This window comes from Theropithecus gelada, chromosome 5, assembly GCF_003255815.1.
Source record: "Theropithecus gelada isolate Dixy chromosome 5, Tgel_1.0, whole genome shotgun sequence".
Classification (NCBI taxonomy): domain Eukaryota; kingdom Metazoa; phylum Chordata; class Mammalia; order Primates; family Cercopithecidae; genus Theropithecus; species Theropithecus gelada.
In genome coordinates this window covers 85150954-85160866 of record NC_037672.1, presented here as the reverse complement: position 1 = coordinate 85160866, position 9913 = coordinate 85150954, and the positions used below count along the sequence as shown (strand labels likewise).

Here is a 9913-nt window from a genome sequence, read left to right as displayed (position 1 = left end):
GCAACTTCCAGAAGTTATCCTATATAGTCTAAAAAGGGGAAGAACCCTCAGTTCTGGAAATTGCCTGCCCCTTTTTTCGGAAACTCATGATGAATTCACCTCTTGTTTAGTATGTGATCAAGAAATAACCATAAAAGTAGCCAACTGGCAGCCCTCTGGGCAGCTCTGTCTATGGAGTAGCCATTATTTTGTTTCTTTACTTCTTTAATAAACTTGCTTTCACTTTACTTGGTGGACTCGCCCTGAATTCGTTCTTGTGCAAGATCCAAGAACCCACTCTTGGGGTCTGCATCAGGACCCCGTTCTGGTGACAATACCAGGACTTTTATATGAGCAAGAAATACAGCCCAGTCTTGTTTAAGCCATATTTAATGTCCCCATTGCAGCTGAACTTAATCCTAACAGGCACCATTCCTGTCAGTCTGGTGCTAGAAATAGTAGTACTTCTCTCTGGCGGCCAGGAAGAAATTCATTTATAGTATTTTATAAAAATTATATTAAGAGAGAATAACCCAATTTAAATCTTTCCCACATTGGTCAGCTGTCTCTTTAGAGTCAGCAGGAAGACATGAGATTGAAGCAGGAGAGAGAGAGAGAGAAAGAAACAGAAATAGATTGTTTCTAAATGGATGGGGGAGGGGCAGAGCCAGACCAAACTCAGAGACTCTAGGCTGACACGACTGATAATACCCTGGGACGCAAAGGTGGGGGTTGGGTGGGGGGAGTGATGAGGGGTTCACTGCTGACACTGTTCTCATCAGGGAATAATGTAGCTGGCATCAGAAATGGATGTTTCCAGCTGTGTAGACCTTAAGCCCAGCCTCAGGTCAGAAATATGGCTGGAGCTGACTACGGGAGTTTTTGTGTTTTTTTTTGGATCATAATTCAACCATCTGCATTAAATCATGACCTTGATCTATCCTTTGTGTATCTTCACCTTAGAAGTAAATAAAAGGGAAAAAGAAATGTAGTAAGTAAATGGTCAAATCAGTAGCCCAACACCTCTCACCCTACCTTCTTCTTACTTGCTAGAGTTGTTTATTCTTTCTATAGAGTTGAGAATTCTAGCTATTCACATTTTGAGCTCCCCTGAGGCTAGGACATAGATATGAGACCTGATTTTGTCCAATTTACCTGCAAAGTCTGCTGACTGTCTTATGAGAAATTCCTTCTTCACTGGATGTAATCTTGTTACCATGTGATGCCTGGAACTGTCGCAGCCACCTTGTAAGTGTGAGGGAGACATGGCAGACACACTGAGGAATACAGAATCAAGAAATGGAAAATATCTGGATTCTTGATGACATCCCTGACCTTAAAAGGTTGGACTGCATCCAGGCTTATGGCTATGTGAAATCATAAATGTCCTTATTGTTTAACTGTTTTTGGTTAGTTATTCTGTTATTCTGTTACTTGCAGCCAAAAGCATCCTTACTGATGCAGTAGCCAAAAGCATTTTAGCATTCTAAGTTGTAACATCCTGTCTTTACAGGCCACCTTAGTCCAAACAAATATTCACCCTTGTTAGCATGTTACTGTTTCATTTTCTGATTGGAAAGTATGCTCTATCCATTTACTGGAAGATGATGCAGCTAGGCAGTCTGAGTTTGAAACCTGGCTTTACCTGTATGACCTGGGGAAATTACTTAACTACTGTGTGCCTCAGCTTCCTTATCCATTAAAAGGGAAAAACAGTCATCCTACTTCATAGGATTGTACTGAGGATCAAATGGATTGACACACATAAAATGCTTAGAACAGTGCCTAGCCCACATCATAATAATCAATAAGTACACACTAGCTTTATTATCATCCTCCCTAGGAGTACACCCTTCTGCAGGCTTCCAAGGCAATTTGCTGTCAAACTGTTCACCCGCATTTTCCTTTGCCAAGCACTCCTGGGAACAGCTGAAATGTGAGACAGACATGGCCAATTCAGGTCTCTTGCTAGTCTGCAGACCACCAGTTTATCAGAAAAGAAGTTTGGCCAATGGAATGTCTGGAAATACATCTAGAAACCAAATTCCCTGTACTCCCCAAATCCCCTACTTCTGCATGTCTGTCACTCCATGCATGCTCTGAGATGCAGGTAACAAGGACCCCTCTGAGCTGGTTCCCCACAGGCCTCTGGGATGTGTCCTCCAATGAGACCTTAACCCTGAATGTGTCTCTCATACATCTACGGTCCTAGTGAACAGAAAGGGGAAACCTCACAGATCTTACATCACTATTACTTTTGGCTTTGCTACCTAAAATTTCTCCCCCTCTTTAGCATTTTTGCTGGGCCAAGAATCTCTTCTAGTCTCCTCTTGAGACACTGGTTTTCCCATCATCCCAGCATGGTACATGCCTTGTGTGGCTGCCATCCCCCCGGGACTGCAGAGGCTGTTCAGCTCCCTACGTTTGCATTGTGCTTGTCAATCCAGGCCAGTTTTCAGCAAATGCCTCTGTATAGCTCATCTGTAGAGCCCTTGGCAGCTTCCAAAAAATATTTTAGCCCAAGTTACTTAATCCTCATAAAAATCTTGTATGGTGCATGTTTTTATTCCAAGTCAGGCTCTTCAGGGCTTTTTGCCTTCCTGTAGAGATCAGCAGCAAAAAGAGGTGAGACAAACATTTTTCATTTTCTTTCCTATACCGATACAAGGTGCTAAGGACCTTCTCTGCTGTTACCTCAGCAGTGAGTATTCTGGCGGAGAGAAAGCAAAGACCTCGCAGAAATCAACTGAAGTAGACCTGAAACTCGAGGACTTGGCTTCGGAAGGAAAAACAACTAATTGGTACTTGTCTGCATAAAAAGGTCTGGTTCTGACGTCTAACTGGTGATCCAATCTAGAAGCAAGTAACAGGGAGGAAGAAGGCTCTAGAAATTAGCTGACTTAAGTGCTTCCTGATGTTAAATCTTTCGCCATTTCCATGAGTCCAAAGAAGCACAATATTTGGATCCCTTCAGATTAAATCTGCTCTGTTGATTTGTTCATCAGTGAGCCTCTCAAACATCTGCGTTGGCAACATCCTTCTCAGGACACGGCCCGTCTGAGAAGCTCTAGTGGGTGCGGGCTGGAAGGAGGAGCTGCAGGCCTCTGCATGTGGGCTGGGACCAGACAGCTCTGCCACCTCAGTGTCTGTCTGCGCTGCCAGACTCATGGAAAAGTTCCTTTCACTTCTCACATTTTATTCAGTGCCAGCTTGGGAGGCCTGCAGAGGGTTCAGGGGCCCAGCTACTGTGCTAACCAGAGCACTGTAAGTGACAAATGCTGTTTTTTCCTTTTTATCTCTTTCTTTCTGCCTTCCAGGAAGATTTAAACAACAATAACAACAACAACAAAACAAAAGAACTCACTTTTTACTTTCAAGCACACCCTGTTCCTTCACAAGAAGAAAAGCCCACAGAGCAACTCCATAAAGTCTCTATTCAGCACTCCTTGTTGGTTTTTGGCTCAGGGTTCAGCTAACTCGTTCCCAGAGCACACAGCAGCAGGGGAGGTGGGGTTCACAGCAGAGAGCAGTAAAAAGATCTGCTCTAGATTTCCTGAGGATTCCAGAATGCAGTGGAAAACCACAGTGTTTCTGGATGAGTGGCATGGAGCACAGCAGTGACTATATTCCCTATTTCACCCGCTTAAATTGGAGCTTGCCCACATCAAGGCTGGCCAGGCACTCCAACCCATTCCTGCCTACACACATCCCCCCTCTGAAAGGGCTTCCTTAGGGGAAACTGGGCCTCTTCCTTCGCCAACCCTTGAACAGGTTTTTGCAGGTGGCTTTTGCGTTCGTGATTCCTACCTTAGAAGGAGATACCTAAGCCATCCTTCTGGCTGCTCCGGGCAAAAGACTTTGGAAACATCCTGGACTTCCCTTTCTCACATCCCACTTCCAACACACTAGCTTAGCCGGTCAGCTCCACATTCAGACTTATTCAGGATGTATCAGTCAGGATTCAACCAGAGAATCTGAACCAGTAGGAGAGTCATATTAAGAGATCTATTGCAAGGAATTGCCCTACATATGTTATCAGTTGGGGGTGTCCAGGTTCTTGGCATCTTGAACTAAGAATTGGACAAAACACATAAACAAACCAAGGAAAGAATGAAGCAACAAAAGCAAAGATTTATTGAAAACGAAAGTACACTCTACGGGGTTGGAGTGGCCGAGCATAGGGGCTTAAGAGCCCCATTACAGAATTTTCTGGAGTTTAAATGCCATCTAGAGGTTTCCATTGGTTACTTGGTGTATGCCCTATGTAAATGAAGAGGCTAAAGTGAGGTTACAAAGTTATTTATTTGGTGTAGATTCTATGTAAATGACGAGTATAGTTCCTGTCACAGCTGCAGTGTTTCCATTTGATTTAGTTCTAGGAAGCCGTGAGGTTCCCTGCCTCCAGGCCCGATTCTCCTGCCTCACATAATCATGGGACTGGTTAGGCGAGTGGGAAATCCACAGGGCAGGCTGTCAGAAAGGGCAGGTTGGAACTCCTGGGCATGAGCGGAGTTACCATCCAGAGGCAGAATTTCTTCATCAGGGAACCCTCAGTTCCTCTAGGGCCTTTCAACGGATTCGATCAGGCCCACCTTCAATCTAGGATTATCTCCCTCGCTGAAAGTCAGTTGATTAAGGACTTTAATCATGTCCATAAAATACCTTCAGAGCAACACCCAGATTAGTGTTTGATTGAATAACTGAGGACAGTAGCTTAGCCAACTTGACATCTGAAACTTATTGTCACCTTATCTAGCCTTGACTCCTCCAGAGTTACCCCCTACCTTGGTCCAAACTACCATTATTTCTCCCCTGAATTATTGTGTCAGCCTCTATACCAGCTTCCTGCCTCTTGCCCTATCCTCCCTGGGCTTCCTCCTCTCACCCCCAGCTATTTTCAACAGAGCAACTAGACTGACACATTCTCAGTTGCAAAGTGAGCAGTTGCTCCATTGCTCAACGCCCTTGTGGTGGACAGAATGATGGTTCCTCAAAGACGTTCACATCCTAATCCTTGGAACCTGTGAATATGTTACCTTACATAGCAAAGGGGACTTTGTACATGTGCTTAGGGTATGGACTTTGAGATGAGGAGAGTATCCTGGATTATCCAGGGGAGCCCAGTCTAATCACATGAGTCTTCAACAGTAGGAGAGGAAGACAGAAGAATGGATCAGAGAAATGTGACATGAAAAGAGCCTGACCCTCCCTTGCTGGCTTTGAAAATGGAGGAAGGGAGCCACAAGCCAACTACAAGGGAAAGGGGACCTCAGTTCTACAACTGCATGGCCCTAAAGTCTGTGAACAAACCTAACGAGCAGGAAACAGATTCCCACCCAAAGCTCCCAGTGAGGAAGCAGCCCTGTTAACAACTTGATTTTAGCCTGGTGAGACCTGTGTTGGACTTCTGGTCTATAGAACTGTAAGATAACGTATTTGTGGGTTGTTTTGTTTTGTTTTTTTGAGACAGAGTCTTGCTCTGTCACCCAGGCTGGAGTGCAGTGGCTCAATCTCGGCTCACTGCAACCTCTGCCTCCCGGGTTCAAGTGATTATTCTGCCTCAGCCTCCTGAGTAGCTGAGATTACAGATGCACGCCACCAAACCCGGCTAATTTTTGTATTTTTAGTAGAGACAGGATTTCACCATGTTGGTCAGGCTGGTCTCAAGCTCCTAACCTCATGATCCACCCCGCTCGGCCTCCCAAAGTGCTGGGATTACAGGTATGAGCCACTGCGCCCAGTCTTGTGTTATTTAAACCAATACATTCATGGTAGTTTGTTATGGCAGAAAATGAATACAGCCCTTCAATGACTTCCCATCCTATTCAGAGTAAAAGCCAAGCTCCTTAGCATCTTCCCCTGCTCCTTTCTTTCTGACTTCATTTTCTATCACTCTCCCTAACTCACGCCCTCACCCCTGCTCCACTCCCCTACATTGGCTCCTGGGCCTGGACTAGAGTGAAGCTAGTGAGTACTTGCTTCAAGATGCCAAAACCTCAGTAGTCAAGATCAGTAATATTTTAATGCAATATCAAAATGAATGTGAAAAAAATTAATGATATACAAATCATAAAAATTTGAAAGAAAGACAAGATCCACTCCTGCACTTGCTCAACTCACCTCCTCTGCCTTCCTCTAATTCCAGGCCTGATCCTTGCTGCTCTCAAACTTCCAGCCACACTCCAGTGGCAGCACTTTTCCTACTGGTTTTGCCCCAGATAGCTGCAAAGCTTCCTCCCTCACCTGCCTGGGTTTATGCTCAAGTGTTGCCTTCTTAATGAGTCCTCCCTGGCCATTTATTTAAAATCTCAGAGTGCCCTCATGTATTAATCCGTTTTCACGCTGCTATAAAGAAATACCTGAGACTGGGTAGTTAAGAAGAAATTATCAAGTTTAATTGATTCACAGTTCAGCATGTCTAGGGAGGCTTCAGGAAACTTACAATCGTGGTGGAAGGGGGAGCAAACATGTCCTTCTTCACATGGTGACAGCAGGAGAAGTGCTGAGCAAAAGAGGAAAAGCCCCTTATAAAACCATCAGATCTCATGAGAACTCATTCGCTATCATGAGAACAGAATGGAGGTAACTGCCCCCATGATTCAATTACCTCCCACTGGGTCCCTCCCATGACACTTGAGGATTATGGAAACTACAATTCAAGATGAGATTTGGGTGGGGACATGGCAAAGCCATATCACCCCACCAGCACTCCCTGACCCTTTCTTGTGTCATATTTCCCCAAAGTACTTAACATATCTAACATATTTATTTACTACTTTTTGTTCACTGCTGTACACTAGGATATAACAATATGTGCCATGTAGTAGGTGTTCAATAAGTATTTGTTGTAGGAATGAAGGAAGGGAGGAAGGGAAGAAGGAAAGGAGAAGCAAGAGAGGAAGAAGGGAAAGTAAGGGAGGGAGGCCTCTGCCAATAGGGCAACAGAGCATATGTATGCAAGCAAGGAAGAACTTTCCCACTGGTTTATTGAAGCTGAAAATCCCTGAAGAGCTGCAGTAAATTTCAGTCTGTCTGTTTAAGAAAACACTAATTTATAAGCAGAGTTATTTTTTCCTCTCCCAAAGGGGAAAATGCCATCAAGAGCCAGTGTGTTCTCTTAGATTAATTAGCAGACTTGGATTAACTATGTGCTTTCTTCTCTAGGAAATTAGCTAAATTATGTTTCCACTGAAACTGAATGTTTGACCTCCTGGCAGTTTGTCCAAAATCCTTTGAAGCAGAGTATCTGCAACTCTGTGTTTAATAACGCCTGGAGATTTTATTCTCTTCTCGTTCTCCCTCAACAATTAAAAATTCCATTCTGATGATCCCATCCCTTTAATTTTTCTTTTTTCTTTCTTTCTTTCTTTTTTTTTAGATGGAGTCTCGCTGTGTCACCCAGGCTCGAGTGCAGTGGCGCGATCTTGGCTCACTGCAACCTCCACCTCCTGGGTTCAAGCGATTCTCCTGCCTCAGCCTCCTGAGTAGTGTTTTACCATGTTGGCCAGGCTGGTCTTGAACTCTTGACCTCAGGTGATCCACCCACCTCGGCCTCCCAAAGTGCTAGGATTACAGGGATGAGTCCCTATGCCTGGCCACCTCCCTTTAATTTTTTATGAGTGGATTCCAACAAAGCTATTGTTAAAAATCTGTGGAAATTTATATCATAGATAAATAGAATTTTCTGTGGTAATAACAAGAAACAGTGTAATAGATATATTTTAGTATTGATTAGGATGGAAAATAGGCCCAAGTGTTACCGGAATCTATTGACTAACACCCATGTAATGCAGGGGTTGACTTGAATACATGAGTTGGAATGTAAGCAGAGTGAAGTTCAGGTGCATACTAAATTATGTGGATTGTGAGCCAGAGTGGCCATTGTGGGCATGTGCAGGGCAATGAAGCAGTGGAGCCAGGTTAGGAGAGAGACAGGAGAGGTGCAGAGGGAGGAGGAGTAGGGGGAGAGAGAAAAACTCAGAGAAGAACATGAGAGAATAGCTTCCTGTTCTTAGATAGAGGAGGAAGAAATAAGATTAAATGAAACAGCAACACAGTAGGAAGTAGAAAAACTGGGCCAAACCTGGAAAATCTTTGGGTTAAATCCATGCTTGGCTGCTTCCTCACTGTCCCGCCTTGTCCAAGACACTTCACCTCTCTGATCCTTGATTGCCTCAAAAATCTGTGGTACTGTTTGGGGAGGCTAACAGTGACACTGACAATGATGCTGTGGCATGATGAGCCCAGGGTGGTGGTGTAGGAAGGAGGAAAGCTAATCCAGCCTGGCCATCTGAACTGTGTATAAATGAGCTCAACTCTCGGCTCATGGCTGGTGCCTACTTTTGCAATTTGACAAATAAATAAAAGGTTACCATCATGAGGATGATTATAGTCCTTTTGCAGATGCATATTATGTATGGAACAATCACAAATCACAGTGCACACACATTTCGTGGGTCACTTTTTCAGATAATATTATATCGTTGGCATTTTTATTGTTTGTGATTGCCCTTGTAAAGATTTTAACTGCACTCTGTGGGTGTGAGTGTGTGTGTGTGTGTGTGTGTGTGTGAGAACCCCCATAATATAGTGGCTATTGAGTCAGGATCTGGGTTTGAAATTTAACTCCACCACTTACTGTCTTGCTATCTGACACTCAACTTCACCTATGCCTTATATTCCTCACAGAAAATAACAGAACGTCCTCCAAAGGACAATTGAGATAACTAAAGGCAGTAATGCATGCAAAGAACAGAGGATAGTGTTTGGTAGCAAACCCTCAATGAAATATTGGCTCTTATTATTACAAAGTTTTACAGTTTGTAATAATTTGAACATGCTCTCTTTCCCTAAGTGGCCTGAGGTAATCTGTGAAAATGGTTTGCTATTCATGTGACCTGGAGAACCCCAAAAAATCATGCAAATCAAGAAGTTCCAATCTTCGTGTTCACTTTAAGAACACTCGTGAAACTACCTAGGCCATCAAGGGTATGCATATATGAAAAGCCATGAAGTATCTGAAAGATGGCACTTTACAGAAACAGTGCGTACCATCCCGATGTTACAATGGTGGAGTTGGCAGGTGTGCCCAGGCCAAGCAGTGGGGCTGGACACAAGGTCGGTGGCCCAAAAAGAGTGCTGAATTTTTGGTGCACATGCTTAAAAATGCAGAGAGTAATGCTGAACTTATGTTTTTAGATGTAGATTCTCCAGTCATTGAGCATATCCAAGTGAACAAGGCACCTAAGATGCGCCGCTGGACCTACAGAGTTCATGGTCGGATTAACCCATACACGAGCTCTCCCTGCCACACAGAGAAGATCCTTACTGAAAAGGAGCAGATTGTTCCTAAACCTGAAGAGGAGGTTTTCCCAGAAGAAAAAGAGATCCCAGAAGAAACTGAATAAACAAAAACTTATGGCACAGGAGTAAATTCAGCATTAAAATAAATGCAGTCAAAAGGAATAATAATAATAATAATTTGAATACTATAGAAATGGGAAAATTCTCTATAATTTCATCCACACCACTCAAGATCCTCACTATAACTGTTTGGTGTGTATTTCTCCTCTTCTCCCACCTCCCCACTTTTATTTTTATACATTTACTATCACATTATTATTCTATTTTCTTTTTTAACCACAAACCAAACAACAACAAAAGGATATTATACATACCACCTCTTTATTGTTATTTTCATGGCAATGTTTATACATTTAAACCTTTCTTTTCAGTGACTGCATGAAATTTCATTCCACTTATTGATGATGGCAGCAGCCCATCTGGAGCAGCTGCTGCAAAGACACTGGTTGCAGCTGGGGAGGTGCGGCTGGGGCTGTTCACTCCGCAGAGGTAGTGGGAGCTGGAAACAGGCAGGAGCCCCACCCCCTTCTGAGTTGGTGGGGTGGGAGTCCCGCACTCCCAGGCACAACTG

The 9913-nt window shown here is 43.7% G+C and overlaps 1 pseudogene; it reads left to right on the top strand.

Annotated features, from left to right (window-relative positions):
- Positions 1-8855: 8855 nt before the first annotated feature.
- LOC112625052 lies at positions 8856-9386 on the top strand (annotated as a pseudogene).
- Positions 9387-9913: the final 527 nt, after the last annotated feature.